Below are 13,819 nucleotides of genomic sequence, written 5' to 3'. Positions count from 1 at the left end.
TATGTAAGCACTTAATTTTTCTTTAAGCCAACCAAATAGAGCTCTTTTACAAATTAATTTTGGAAATGCCATCCAGAGGTGTCTAAAACATACACATGGAATATAAACAGACACAACCAGAAATCTTTTAGTTTCATTTTAAAATTTAGTCATGAATCCAGTATTACAATACAAAACTTGCTAGTTTAAAAATAACAGTTGGAATAAATTAAGCTTACTCATTTGAATTTAAAAAGACCTCTTTTCTCTTTTTTTTCTTCTTAGTCTCAGGAATTGGAGCCGGTCTAGATAAGAGTAAGATAAGAGTTCCTGAGAGCCCTGTTAGAACATTTACATCTCAAAGGCACAGGGAGAAAGATGCAAGTTGCTCCTAGAAGGGCTTTTGTTCCCTTAGGGTCAGAATTTTGAAAAAATGTTTTATCAATCTGGTTTTCTCTAACTGCATACACAAAAACCAATTTTGGAATGTCAAAAGACCCTCATCCTGGCCATTTTTAGGGTGAGATTTCTTTAATTCCAAATCAAGTAAATACTTGCAAATGTAATTTCCATAAACCCATCTGGGGTGTTGTCAGAGGTTAGCTGACATCCCTTGTTTCTCTGTTTGGGAAACTCTGTTACCCATTTAAAAGTTGGTTTGTCAGAGTAAAATTGCTGATGAATGTGTGGTGAGCCAGTGTACTGTTTTTGAGCTTAATTCCTCTAGGTGTCGCCATAGAGTCATTTCAGTTCTTTTTTGTGTTTCTCCCTCACGCAGTCTGACACCGCTGTGGGCACTCGGAACCCTGGATGGCCAAACCTGTGTGTATGTCCACAGATGGATGAGTTTCTTTAAAGCAATAAGTGGTTTTCCCTATGGGGCCACTGCACGGTTATGAGAACTCGCCTCCACCACTCTTGTAAATTTCTTAGTTGCCGGAGAAAGCCGTTACCAGCTGGGAAAAGCTGTGTCCCTTATCTTCGGAGTTAAGAGGTCTCCTATGGTACCTTTACTTTTATTCTGACAAACTCTGTTAAGGTATCCAAACTGAGGAAAGATGTCAGGTCAGCCTCCTACCTAATCACCCAATCCAACCAGCTCAGTGTCTCTCAACTGAGAAAAATCTCCCAATGTCTCCCAGTTGGGGAATACAGGTACCCCTTTTTGAACATAATCTCAAAGAAAACCTAATCCTCACAGAGAGGAGTTTATCCACCACTGAATAAAACTCAAGATTGTCAACCAGTGATGGGTGACCCAAGACCGGGAGAGACTCAAACAAATTCATCAGGGCTTGCTGAGAAGGTGAACGGGCATGAGGGCCCTTGCTGGTACCAAGGCTCCAGATCTTTGTAGAGTTCAGGTGGTGGGCAAGATGCTCTGCGTCCCTTCATGGTCACCAAAACTGTTACTGAGTTTAAAAACACATGTAAGAGCAGTGAGATTCAGTTTTATTTGGGGACCTTACTGAGGATTATAGCCTGGGAGACAGTCTCTTAGATAGCTCCGAGGAACTGTTCTGCAGCAGAAGTAAGGGAAAAACCAGTATATATATGAATTTTGGGGCTGGGAAATACATGTAGTCAAGCATAAAAAGATTACTGATAATCACAAAGAACAGATATGTCAAGTTAATGATTTTAGTGCTCTTCTATGTATGGGAAGATGGAAGGATCTAAGGTCATTGAAATTCTTCCTTAGATATGCATCTTAACTATCCAGGGGCCCATTTATCCAGAGCACAGAACGTTTCCTGTCTTTTCTATACTGAATTCCCCTCAGGGTGCAGTGTCATTGGGCAGTTGCAATGGCTAATGACTTGATCCTTGTAGAACTGGAATGGTGGGTGATATTTTTTCTTTACATTAACACACTGTTACTGAGTCTGAGTTCAAGCTCATACTGCTTGTTGTACAACAGGCAAACACATGGAGACATGAGTTGTTGGGACAAAGAAATAGTGGCTTTATTCAGAAAGCCAGCAGACCAAGAAGAAGATGGACTAGTGTCCCAAAGAACCATCTTACCTGAATTAGGATTCAGGCTTCTTTTATACTAAAAGGGGCCAGCGTGGTGTGACTGTTCGTTGCAGACTCCTTGGTGCCTGAATCCTTTGTTCTTGCAGCTGTCCCTATATGTCTGGTCACGAGGTTCCTGTAAACCTTCAAGACAGTTGATATTTTCTGTTCTACAACTTTTTTCTTTTTTCTTTTTTTTTTTTGCTGTATGCAGGCCTCTCACTGTTGCGGCCTCTCCTGTTGCAGAGCACAGGCTCCGGACGCACAGGCCCAGCCACTCCGCGGCATGTGGGATCTTCCCGGACCGGGGCATGAACCCGTGTCCCCTGCATCAGCAGGTGGACTCTCAACCACTGCACCACCAGGGAGGCCCTGTTCTACAACTTTTTATCTCTGTTGAATGGAAAAGTATTTTACTGCTTTTAAAGGTCAAGCCTGGGAGGGAGAACATTAAGAAAGGGCTATTATGTATATTTCATGCTATAGGCAACATTCTTTTATAAAAGGTGCAGAGCCAGCATGACTCAGCACAACAGAGCACATAACAGCAACAAAAGTTAGAGCTAAAGGAATAGATCCAATATGGAAATAAGCCTCCGCTTCTGCCCACTCACCCCGCCAAACACACAGTACCGGCAGAATTAAGACGCATCAGTTCTTCAGTGTTGGTAAAAAACTCTCCGTGGGCATTTTTATATCCATACACAGTCAGAGCCTTCTGAGCAAGACTTACTGGCAGCCTGGATTAAAGGATGATTGAGTGGCAAACATGCTTTGGAACTGAGATAGGAGAGGCTCTGGGGTTGCCAAGACGTCCATTTTAGACCTATCGTATATTTGAAGTGGCAACTAAGAGGAGGAGGGTTAAAAGGGGATTTAATACTCATTTAAAACTCAAGACATAAAAAGGTTTTTGTTCCATGTCTATCGGGGAACCAGGGATCTCTGAAACTGATAGCTTAAAAAATTGAGTAAGGTTAACATTGCAATTTTATACATATTTTTATGTCATATGTATATCATGTCACCATAATCAGTAAACTGTTAAAGTGCCAGAAAATTCTGCTACCTTATTTTCATTCTGATAGGAAGTAGATGGAATTAGTGTGTCGTGTAGAAAGCCAAGTTCCTTCACAATTTATAGCCCAGTTTCTCAGACAAACTGTTTAGAGTGATACATTTTTCATTGAGGCCATTGACCAGCACAATAACTGTGTCTATATGTACAGCATGTTTATGCCAAATGTCACTACGTTGATTATGTCATTTTAAAGCTAGGACCTTCCCAAAAGGCAGTTAGGGACTGGAATTATTACCCACAGTTTTGTAGATCAGAAAACTGATGTGTGGCTCCTAATGACATGTGCAGATACTGATAGAACTGGCAATTGAACCAGCTCTCTACAGTGGCAGCCCTGGTCCTTTGCCCCAAATGCTCAAGCCCTTGGCTCTTTTGATTTCCCTTTTGTCACTGTCCAATCCCTATGCCCTATTTGTGTTTCTAAAGTGAAATTAAGGGTAAATCTATCCCCATGCTGTAATTTCTGAAACTGAGTTTTCTAATCTCTTGCACTCCCACTGCTGTAAATGACCAAATAAAAGCATGCTCAAGGTCCTTGGCAACTCAAATAATGAAAAGCTGTTACTATCTTTTGGAAAGAGATTAACCTTGTTCTTCGCATGAATGGTTAACTGAACCTGCTCTCAACCTCCAAATACTCAAACCCAGAATATTTTGTTTTTACCTCAGTGAAGTGTTCTAGGCTTTATTTTCTGGGGAGGACTAAGGGAAAGTGATTTTTCATGAGTTAATGAACATTAAAAGCCAGTAGTTTTAAAGCCTGGCTAATGATCACATTTCCTTGGAAGGCTTTTAAAAAATATAAGTTATTGTGTGTTTTATTATACTGAAATCTCCACATTTATTAAATTAGACTCTCCAGAGGTGGGGAGAAGGGGAGAAATTTGATCTTTTTTACATTCCCTAGTAATTCTGGTGATTATGCATTTGGGGAAAAGTCCAACTTTGAACACAGCGCTCCTGAAATGATGATAGCTGTTCTCTGAGATTAAGCCCCTTTACCTTCCTCCATCTCTCATCCCCCTAGGAGACTTGTAGAGATCAAATTATCCCATCGTCCTCATAAATGATAACCTCTTCCCCTTTACTGGTTCCTTCTCAAGCATTTAATGTGTTCAAGTGTCTTCCATGTTTAAAGACAATTAAAAAAAAAGATGTTTCCTCAACCTTACACCTCCCTCCACTGTCTCTTCTTCTCTATTCTACGTTCTGCTCCCTGCCCCCTTGAGATCTCCAAACTCACCATCCCTACCCTTGGCTTTTACCTGAGTGCACCTTCTCAGCTCATACCTTCCTGGGCTTCCTGGCAGCATCACCACTCTTGGCCTCTCCTTCCTTCCATTTTGGAACACTCTTTGCTTGGCTCTTATGACAGCACATCCCTCTCGTTGTTTCGTTTTTTTTTTTTTTCCTTTTCTGGACACTGCTTTTCAGAGAATTGGCCATCCCCCTTCCATGTGACCCTGAGAATTATGTTTCTTAAAGAAAGATCGTCAGCCTACCTGGGTCAGAATCGTGGCAGGTGGTAATGAAAAATCTAGAGTCCCGGACCTACTAAACCAGAATCGCAGAGGAGATGGGTTGAGAATCTCAATTTTTAGCCTACATTGTAAGTCTGAACTTCCCAACCAGTGAGCCACAAATGAATTAAACAAGATGTAGATGCTGCCTCTGCCCCCAGCTTTCTAGGGGCTGGTGGCAAAGGAAGGCAGAGGCTCTGGGCTATGAATGGCTTCATTCATTTATCCCAGGTTTCTTATCAATAGAATCATTTCTGTGGATGCCAAGAGGTGACAGAGTTTGGGAAGTGGTGCCCAAAGTAATCTGTATGCACCGTCAAATTTGAGGACCAATGCCTGGAATGCTGGCATTCCTTGGGTTCTCCCGTCTGGGCCAGCATCTTTTCTCACTACTGTACTGTCTTGTCCAGGACAATTCCATCCACTTCACAGCTCCAATGCCCATAGCTACAGCTCTGCCTAAATCTCCTGTCTAAGACCTACAACCTCATGCCTAATTGCCTCTTGGCCATTAACTATTAAGTGTCCCAAGGATCCCTAAAACCAAGACACATCAGGCCCAGAATGGAAGACAAATCTCCCCATGTCCTAAATCAACTTATCTGGACTCTATGGTACCTTCCCATAGTCTCGTAAATTGCTTTAATTGTAACAGCTGGGTGAAACATCTCCTCAATAGGTTGTAAAGTTATTTACGACAGGAACTTTATTTCTGCAGTTTTAACCTATCTTGGCACTGTGTTATTACTTTTGACAAAAAAGATACTCAATAAACAATAACTTCCTCCTGAGTTCCTTTTTTTTTTTTTTTATAGCTGTGTAGAAGTATAGTATAGAAGTGTAGTTGATTTTCAATGTTGTGTTAGTTTCTGGTGTACAGCAAAATGATTCAGTTATACATATATATGTATATATATTCCTTTTCATAAACAAATTATTCGATTATTCTGGCAATTGAGGTTTTTTAATCTGGAAATTGAGACACGACTATTCATTTCATAGAGTTGGTGAGGAAAAGCTTACAAAGTAACTAGAAAAAAATGCCAAGCACACAGTAGGTGCTCAACAATTATTAGTGTCCTCGCCTAACATTTACCTTATGAGACGGGCATGCACCACTTTTCACAGATGAGAGAACAAAGACATTCAAAAGAACATTCCCAATGCCATTTTGGGCACGGTACCTGGCTTACGGGGTCGCCGTGAGAATCAAATGAAATAATATATGTAATTCTCTCAATGGGGCCTGGTGCAGAGTAAGTGACTTCTTATATGTTAGCTCTTTTAAGGCCAAGTATTTGAGGGGCAATATTTTTGTCTTCTGTTCATTGATGTGTCCCAAGTACCTAGAAGTGTGCCTGCTGCATTGTAAGGACTGAAGACATATGTGTTGATAGAATAAATGTCAGTTCCCTATCCTCACTTCCACTTTTTTACTGACTATAAACGAAGCATTAAGAAGTTTCTGCTCCCCACGTAGCTTGCCTGTCTTGGGCATATATTTGGCCCACTTTTGCCAGACACTAGAAATAAGGCAGAATTAGCCATGGCTCCTGTTCAATGGCCTGACAAAATCACTTACTAGCAAAATATAAAACACCCATCTGGGAGAAAAAAGAAGATAGAGTGTGACATGTCGCCAAACCATGGAGGGGAAGGGGATAAGAGAAAATATTGGGACTGAACAGCATGACTCACGGGAACAGTTTTGAAACAACAACAGAAGAATCTACAAATGAATGCCATATTGGTACATAGCAGGGGGTGAAGTAGAAAAGGGGAGGAAGAGAAAATTAGAAACTGCAGGGACAGAGCTATAACTGGCACCAGCACAGACACTGAGGTGAAGGCTGGCACTAGTGCAGGATGAGGCTATTAGAACACCAGCGGATGGCGGTCAGGACAAATGGGCACCGAGCTGGAGCCGACAATGGCAGCAAATAAAACAGGAAGCAAGAGGAAACTGAAGTGGCAGTAAAAGTAAAGTTAGAAAGATGAACATGTAGCTTAAGACCCATTCATTCATGCAGCTCAGCATTCAACAGTAATATGGCAGCAAGTCCTCACTATGTGGCAGGGACTGAGCTAGGCAGGGGACCTGGAACTTTGTTGATAAGACATGGAGTTGAAGGGCTTACATGGCCTGTTCTTTCTGCCTCAGCAGCAGGCACATACTTCCCCTAAATACCTAGAAGGAGTAAACAGAAGATGAAATGACAGTTCATTTGGGGATGCCAGACACTAAAGCAGTTTCTATAGGAACAGCAGAACCCTGTAATAGGATGGCTCTGTATGGACAACAGGGCTCTCTAGGGGCCGATCTGTTGTGTGGGATGAATCACAGACAAGTGTGTCAAAGCTTCAAAGAAACGGGAGGAGGGTAGGAAATCTGCAATGCATGATGAATGGGAACGTGCCACTTGGTAGGGAATTTGGTTGCTAACCCTCAACTTTGGAAAAAAATTTAAAAAAATTTTAAAAAGCCTTGCTCTCAGAAGGTAAGACTTGCCTTGCAAGAGAACCTGTCTGTCAAGTTTTTATATCTATATTAATTTATCTGGACAGGAAACACGAGGTCTGTGGATCACAGAATAGACCTTTGCTCACAGATCGCTGCAGCAGGACCAGCTTCCTGTGGGGTGATAAACCTGCACGTGCAGGGCTGTACCACAGGAGAGGACCCCCTAAGCTATGAAACTCGGAGTTTATATAGTTGGCTGGCGCATCTGCCCTGCCTTTCCTCTCTGGGCAGGGTGGGTGCGGGTAAGAAGGTTGGGAGGGGAGGGATGGAGGGAAAGAGAGACAGAAAGGCCTTTGCTTTGCATTGTAAACAGATACTCTCTAGGGAGAGGAAGTTCCCCCCGCCCTGCTTTTTTTTTTTTTTCACTCTTTTGAATGTAAGCAAATGTCTCCAGATGAGATAAGACTTGAAATTCCTCCACAGCAATAAACAGGATTTCGGTTCCAAAGCATGTTTGCCATTCAATCATCCTTCAACCCAGGTTGCCAGTAAGCTTTGCTCAGAAGACTCTGTGTGTGGATATGAAAATGCCCAAGGAGAGTTATTCCCCAACACTGAAGAACTGATGCGTCTTAATTCTGCTGATGCTGTGTGTATGGCGGGGTGAGTGGGCACAAGTGGAGGCTTATCGCTGTTTGACGGCAGTCCATAGCCCCTGCTTGGCTTTTTCTGACACCACCTGAGTCGGGGCATTGGGGTGCCTTGCTATAGCCTAGCGAGGGTAGAAGTCTACGCTCCCCACTCTGTCTTTGCTACCGTGAATAAGGTGGGACGACAGTATTTTTCTGTGGTGTGTCTTTCTTGGACCCTGAGTTCCATAGCTGGTATGCTTTCATGGCTCCACTTTTCACTCTTCTTGTGTTTCTCTTACACGTAATGTGCAGGGTTGAATTAAGGGGAGGAGCAGGGAAAGTACCTCTACCCCCTCTTTCGAGATGCAGAATTCTAAGTTTACTTTGACTTGCCAAGAGGCTAGATCTTTTTTATTTTTAATTTTATTGAAGTATAGTTGATTTACAATGTTGTGTTAATTTCTGCTGTACAGCAAAGTGATTCTCATATATATATATATATGTATATATATATATATATATATACTTTTACATATTCTTTTCCATTATGGTTTATCACAAGATATTGAATATAGTTCCCTGTGCTATACAACGGGACCTTGTTTTTTTATCCATCCTATATATACTAGCTTGCATCCGCTAATCCCAAACTCCCACTCCTTCCTTCCCCATCCCCCCACCCCCTTGGCAACCACAGGTCTGTTCTCTATGTCTGTGAGGTCTCTTTTGTAGATGAGTTCATTTGTGTCCTATTTTAGATTCCATATATAAGTGATATCACATGGTATTTGTCTTTCTCTGTCTGACTTACTTCACTTAGTGGGATCATCTCTAGGTCCATCCATGTTGCTGCAAATGGCATTATTTCATTCTTTTTTATGGCTGAGTAATAGTCCATTGTATATATGTACCACATCTTCTTTATCCATTCCTCTGTTGATGGACATTAGGTGGCTTCCATGTCTTGGCTATTGTGACTAGTGCTGCTATGAACATAGGGTTGCATGTATCTTTTTGAATTATAGTTCTGTCTGGATATATGAAGAGGCTAGATCTTAATTATTCCCACCACAAAAAAAGAAATAATTATGTGATATGATAGAAATTCCAACTATCGTTACAATTGCAATCAAATTGCAACGTATAAATGTATCAGATCAACATGTTGTACACCTTAATCTTATACAATGTTATATGTCAAACATATTTCAATTAAAAAAAAAAGGTGGAGAAGGGAAGGCAAAGCTGGCAATGAGGAAAGTGAAACTTAAATAGTGAGACTGATTGCCCAAGGCCCCCATGGAGCCTGCAAAGAATTCACATTGTCTTAGGATTCTGCCTCATTTTGAATTAAGTAACTCTTGTCATTGTGAAAGTGTCAGACCTTCTCAGTAGGTGGTGAGGCAGCCTAAATTTGAGGAGAGAAAGTCACATCAAAGGTTTTGAGGAAGTGAGCTGCTAAATGGATTCTAACCATGTTTAAGGAATCGAACTTATGGTTAATGCTCTATTTAATCAGAAGCCAACACTGAGGACAGGTCACGAGGGGAGTGATTCAGCATCTCAAAGCCCTCCGACTGCTTTTAGCATCTCCCTTACATTTAACCTTTCAGCTTACTTATATCCACAGCACAAGCATATCTTCCACCCAGGCTTTGTCTGCCCATTGGTCCTAAAAGGCCTCTCTGGGTTTTGATAATTCTGATGAGATTCGCCCCCCCACTTTAGGCCCCTTTGGCTTGAGTCAGGAGCAGAGTTAAGGGAAGGTGTTCTGACAGCCCCATTTCTACATCTCTGAGCTGCAGAAATAATCTGCAGTGACCAGGCAGTGTTTGGAGTCCCCTCTGTTGGCCAGCAGAGTGGGTTCACAGTGTCCAGGGTTAGCCCCCAGGTCTCTAGAGGCATGAGGAGTGGAGGTTACAGGCTGACCTTATCAAGCACCCTTTGGCAGATGCCACAGCCATTCCCAGTTCTTGCTCTAGAAAGGAAACGATGTGGTTTTAAAAGCTGACAGATGGAAACGTAAGCCTTCCTTTCTGCTACATCTGGAGTTCTTTTCTGAAATGTAAGACAGTGACAATAAATGTTCTTTGAATGCTTTACAGAATAGTGTCCCAGCGTTCTGGGGGCAGAGGCAGAGGGTGCTGGTGACAGGTAGAGACAGGGTATAGGAATCTCATAGAAGCTGCTGTAGTTGGGAAGCAATCATACTCTCTGTTCCATTGCAGCCACTCATTTTTAGACTGAATAATAGATTTTGAGCTTCCTGCCACACCAAAGAAAGAGCATACGTTTTTTGCTTTTACCAAAGGAAGACTTACACTGAAATAGGTGAATAAACCTACTTTAAGGATATTCCGTGACATTTTGTTTGTTTTCTCCTGAAAGACTTTTATTGTAAAGAGAAGAATGAATGGTACAGATGTCAGAGAGCTGCTTGGAAAACTCGAATAATGCCTCGCTTGAAGAAAAAAAGGTGACAGTTTTTTTTATTCAGTTTCCAGGAGGCAGTTGAGCTGGAAGATCTAAAAAGTCAAATTCTGCTTCTTCAGCCTCGAGATGGCCACATCATCACTGATACAAAAGGGAAGCAGCTCTTAGGCAAAATGTTGCTCCCCTCTAAACCATCAGCCAAAGCCAAGGCCGTACACATTCTGTCTCTGTTGATTAAATTATCTTGTGTTTTTTTTTTTGGAACATCTTTACCTATACAGCTAAGGACACTGACTTATCTCACGGAAATATTGTGGGCCTTAATTATCATAAAAGGTATGTGAAGTGCTCACCCTATAAGGAGACCTAGCTCTGAAGCCATTTGTCAGGTTCTCATACAGCGAACATCCCATTCTACTACGCAATGTGATGAGACTCTCGTTTCAATTGTAATTTGGGTAACAAACAATTCTTCACTTGCTTGTGTTTTTCATCAGCCAAGGGCAAGTCAAGTTCGATAGCGAGGGAGACCCTTGATGTCAATCAGAAAACTTGACTCTCTTTGCTGATGTCATTAATTGTACGAGGTACCACACATTTCCTTGCTTTTCTGCTTTTGTTTTTGCTTCCTAAATTATAATTATTTTATAGCTAAAAATCGAATACTTATGAATTGCTTTGAGATGGTAATGCCTGGAAAATAATTACAGAAAAAAATGTAATATCAGAATGAGGACAATGAAATACTGACGGTGATGGGTGCAGAAAACAAACAAACAAAAAGCCTCCTACTTTATTTTGAACCCTACCCTCCTTTGCTCCTGCATTTCTTCCAACAGCTGCACCTTCCTGACACCTATGTGCCCCAATCAGACGTACCTCCCTTCCCCTGTGAGGACTAAGATCTTTCCAGACCTAGAAGGGTAAAAGTTCCTAGCTCTTTCCCTTCACAAATAGAAAGTCGAATCTACTCATCTCTATGAAAACTACTTTTACAAAGATGTTCAATTACCGTCTTAACCTGCGTTGACGAAAGAAAAACACACAACCGAAAAGTTGCAAGTTATGTTTTATTTGGGGACCTTACTGAGGACTACAGCCCAGGAGACAGCCTCTCAGATCGCTCTGAGGAACTGTCCAAAGAGGGAAGGGAAGAGCCTGGATCTATAGTTTTTGCTGAAAAACAAACAGACAAACATATAGTTGAACATCAAAAGATCACTGCTAATCACAAAAACAGACATCTCCAGTTAATGATTTTAGTGCTTTTCTATGTATGGGAAGATGCAAAAGTCTGGGCTCATTGAAATTACTCCTTTGATTATTTAAAAACATTTATTTATTTATTTATTTTGCAGTACGCGGGCCTCTCACCTCTGTGGCCTCTCCCGTTGCGGAGCACAGGCTTCGGACACGCAGGCTCAGTGGCCATGGCTCACGGGCCCAGCCACTCCGCGGCATGTGGGATCTTCCCGGACCGGGGCACGAACCCACGTCCCCTGCATCGGCAGGCGGACTCTCAACCACTGCTCCACCAGAGAAGCCCAAAAAATCTATTTTATATTGAAGTATAGTTGATTAACAATGTTGTGTTCGTTTCAGGTGTACAGCAAAGTGATTCAGTTATACATATACAAGTATCTATTCTTTTTCATGTTCTTTGCCCATTTAGGTTCTTACAGAGCATTGAGCAGAATTCCCTGCGCTCTACAGTAGGTCCTTGTTGGTTATCTATTTTAAATATAATAGTGTGTATATAGGCATCTTAACTATCTAGGGCCAGAATCCTGCTTTTCTCCCCCCTGAACCCCCTCAGGGTGCACAGTCGGGGAGGCAGCTGCAGTGGCTGATAGCTTGATGAAGGGCAACATTTGTTTCGTTTTATAAATTTATTTATTTATTTTTGGCTGCATTAGGTCTTCGTTGCTGCATGCAGGCTTTCTCTAGTTGCGGGGAGCAGGGGCTAATCTTCGTTAGGTGTGTGGGCTTCTCATTGCGGTGGCTTCTCTTGTTGCGGAGCACGGGCTCTAGGCGCGTGGGCTTCAGTAGTTGTGGCTCATGGGCTCAGTAGTTGTGGCTCGTGGGCTCTAGAGCGCAGGTTCAGTAGTTGTGGCGCACGGGCTTAGTTGCTCCACGGCATGTGGGATCTTCCTGGACCAGGGCTCGAACCAGTGTCCCCTGCATTGGCAGGCAGATTCTTAACCACTGTGCCACGAAGGAAGTCCCAACATTTGTTATTTACTGGGATGGCAGCCACATTTTTTGCCCACACTTGCCTCTCTTCTCACTTAATTCCTACAGCCTTCCAGCAGGGCTTTCTTCTTTCCTGGAGAAGCAATCTTCTTGTGTTTTTGGAAACTGTGAGCATTTGAGGAGCATCCCCAGCAGCTCTGAGCCAGCAGAGGGGATGGGTCTGGGGCCGTGGCTCTCACACTGTTTCAGGCTCAAGGTGATTGAACAGACCTTGAATCTGCCCTGGGTGCATTCAGCTCCCAGTAACTCCCTTTCTTATTCAATACTGCCCACAACCAGTGGGGATGTACACTCAGGCTGGACGTGCCTGAGCACTGTCCTGGAGAGGAAGATGATTTGAGACGCTCCGAGCAACGAAGCTGCTGGGAAACCATCAAAGGCCTGCGTGAACTCGGCAGTGACCCAGCGTGGGGTGTCAGGGGGACAGACAGCCCTTCACCAGGCAGGTGCGTCTTCTCTCGAGGAGCCCATCTGGCTCCCAGTGTGCCTTTATCTCCCAGTAGTTATTGACACGCAGAGTCCACAAGAGGAAGATGAGTGGAATAAATGAAGTTGTGTCTGTCCATTAATAGTAATGCTATTGGTTAGGGATGCCTGAGGCCTTCCCCGGGGCACTGAGCCCACAGACATTTCCCGACCAGAGTCAATGTTGAGGCTGGACCAGTCCCTGTGTTTTTTATTATGACTGCAGGATGCATCTGCACAACAACCATCAGGGAACTTTGAGGAACAAGATTTCTTACCCACAGGTCCTAGAGGGTACACGGCACGCCTAGGGCCCACACAGTGAGGTTACGGGTAAAGAGAGTGTGGACCTGGGGTTCTGCCGTTGTTAGGATCCAAGGGTGGGGTGTCTAGGGTTTCATTGGTTCACTCTTTATTGGCTAATTTAAGACATAAGGGGGGGTATTAGGGTGCGGAAGGGAGAAATGGGGCCACGCAAGTGGTCCGTTATCTGGGTCACCCAGTGTTTCCTGATAGAGGGAAGCTTCATGGGTCGGGGGGTGGCCTAATTCCTTCTCTGGTTGTTGGGCTTGTAGCTATGTAGCTATGTCACAAGGCTGGCAGGGGCTTATTCAAGATGGATGGCTTTGGAAAGGGACGCCTTGGCCATCAGAAGCTCAATGTCAGTAGTTTCGCTACAGAAGCACGGAGAGGACTAGCAAAGCAAGAGAGGGGAGACCAGAAAAGAGTTACTGAAAGTTTAAATTTATGTCAAGAAAGAGTAGAGGATGGCCCTAATCAAAGCCTCCCACCGTTCCTTTTCTTTTACCTGAAACACAAAACCTAAATTATTAAAGTAGGCTAGTATAATAATATAAACCCCTCTGCCTTTCTGTAACTGTCCTGCCAGCTCTTTGCCCCCAGGCCCGAACTGGCTCAGTTGTAGCTCTTGGACCCCCTGCATGTAGGCTCAGCCATGTTCCAAATTGTGCCCGAT

Source organism: Mesoplodon bidens (assembly GCF_964165515.1).
Source record: "Mesoplodon bidens genome assembly, chromosome: 1".
In the NCBI taxonomy this organism is placed as follows: Eukaryota; Metazoa; Chordata; class Mammalia; order Artiodactyla; family Ziphiidae; genus Mesoplodon; species Mesoplodon bidens.
The sequence above is the reverse complement of the archived record's forward strand: the minus strand, read 5'-3'. Positions refer to the sequence as shown.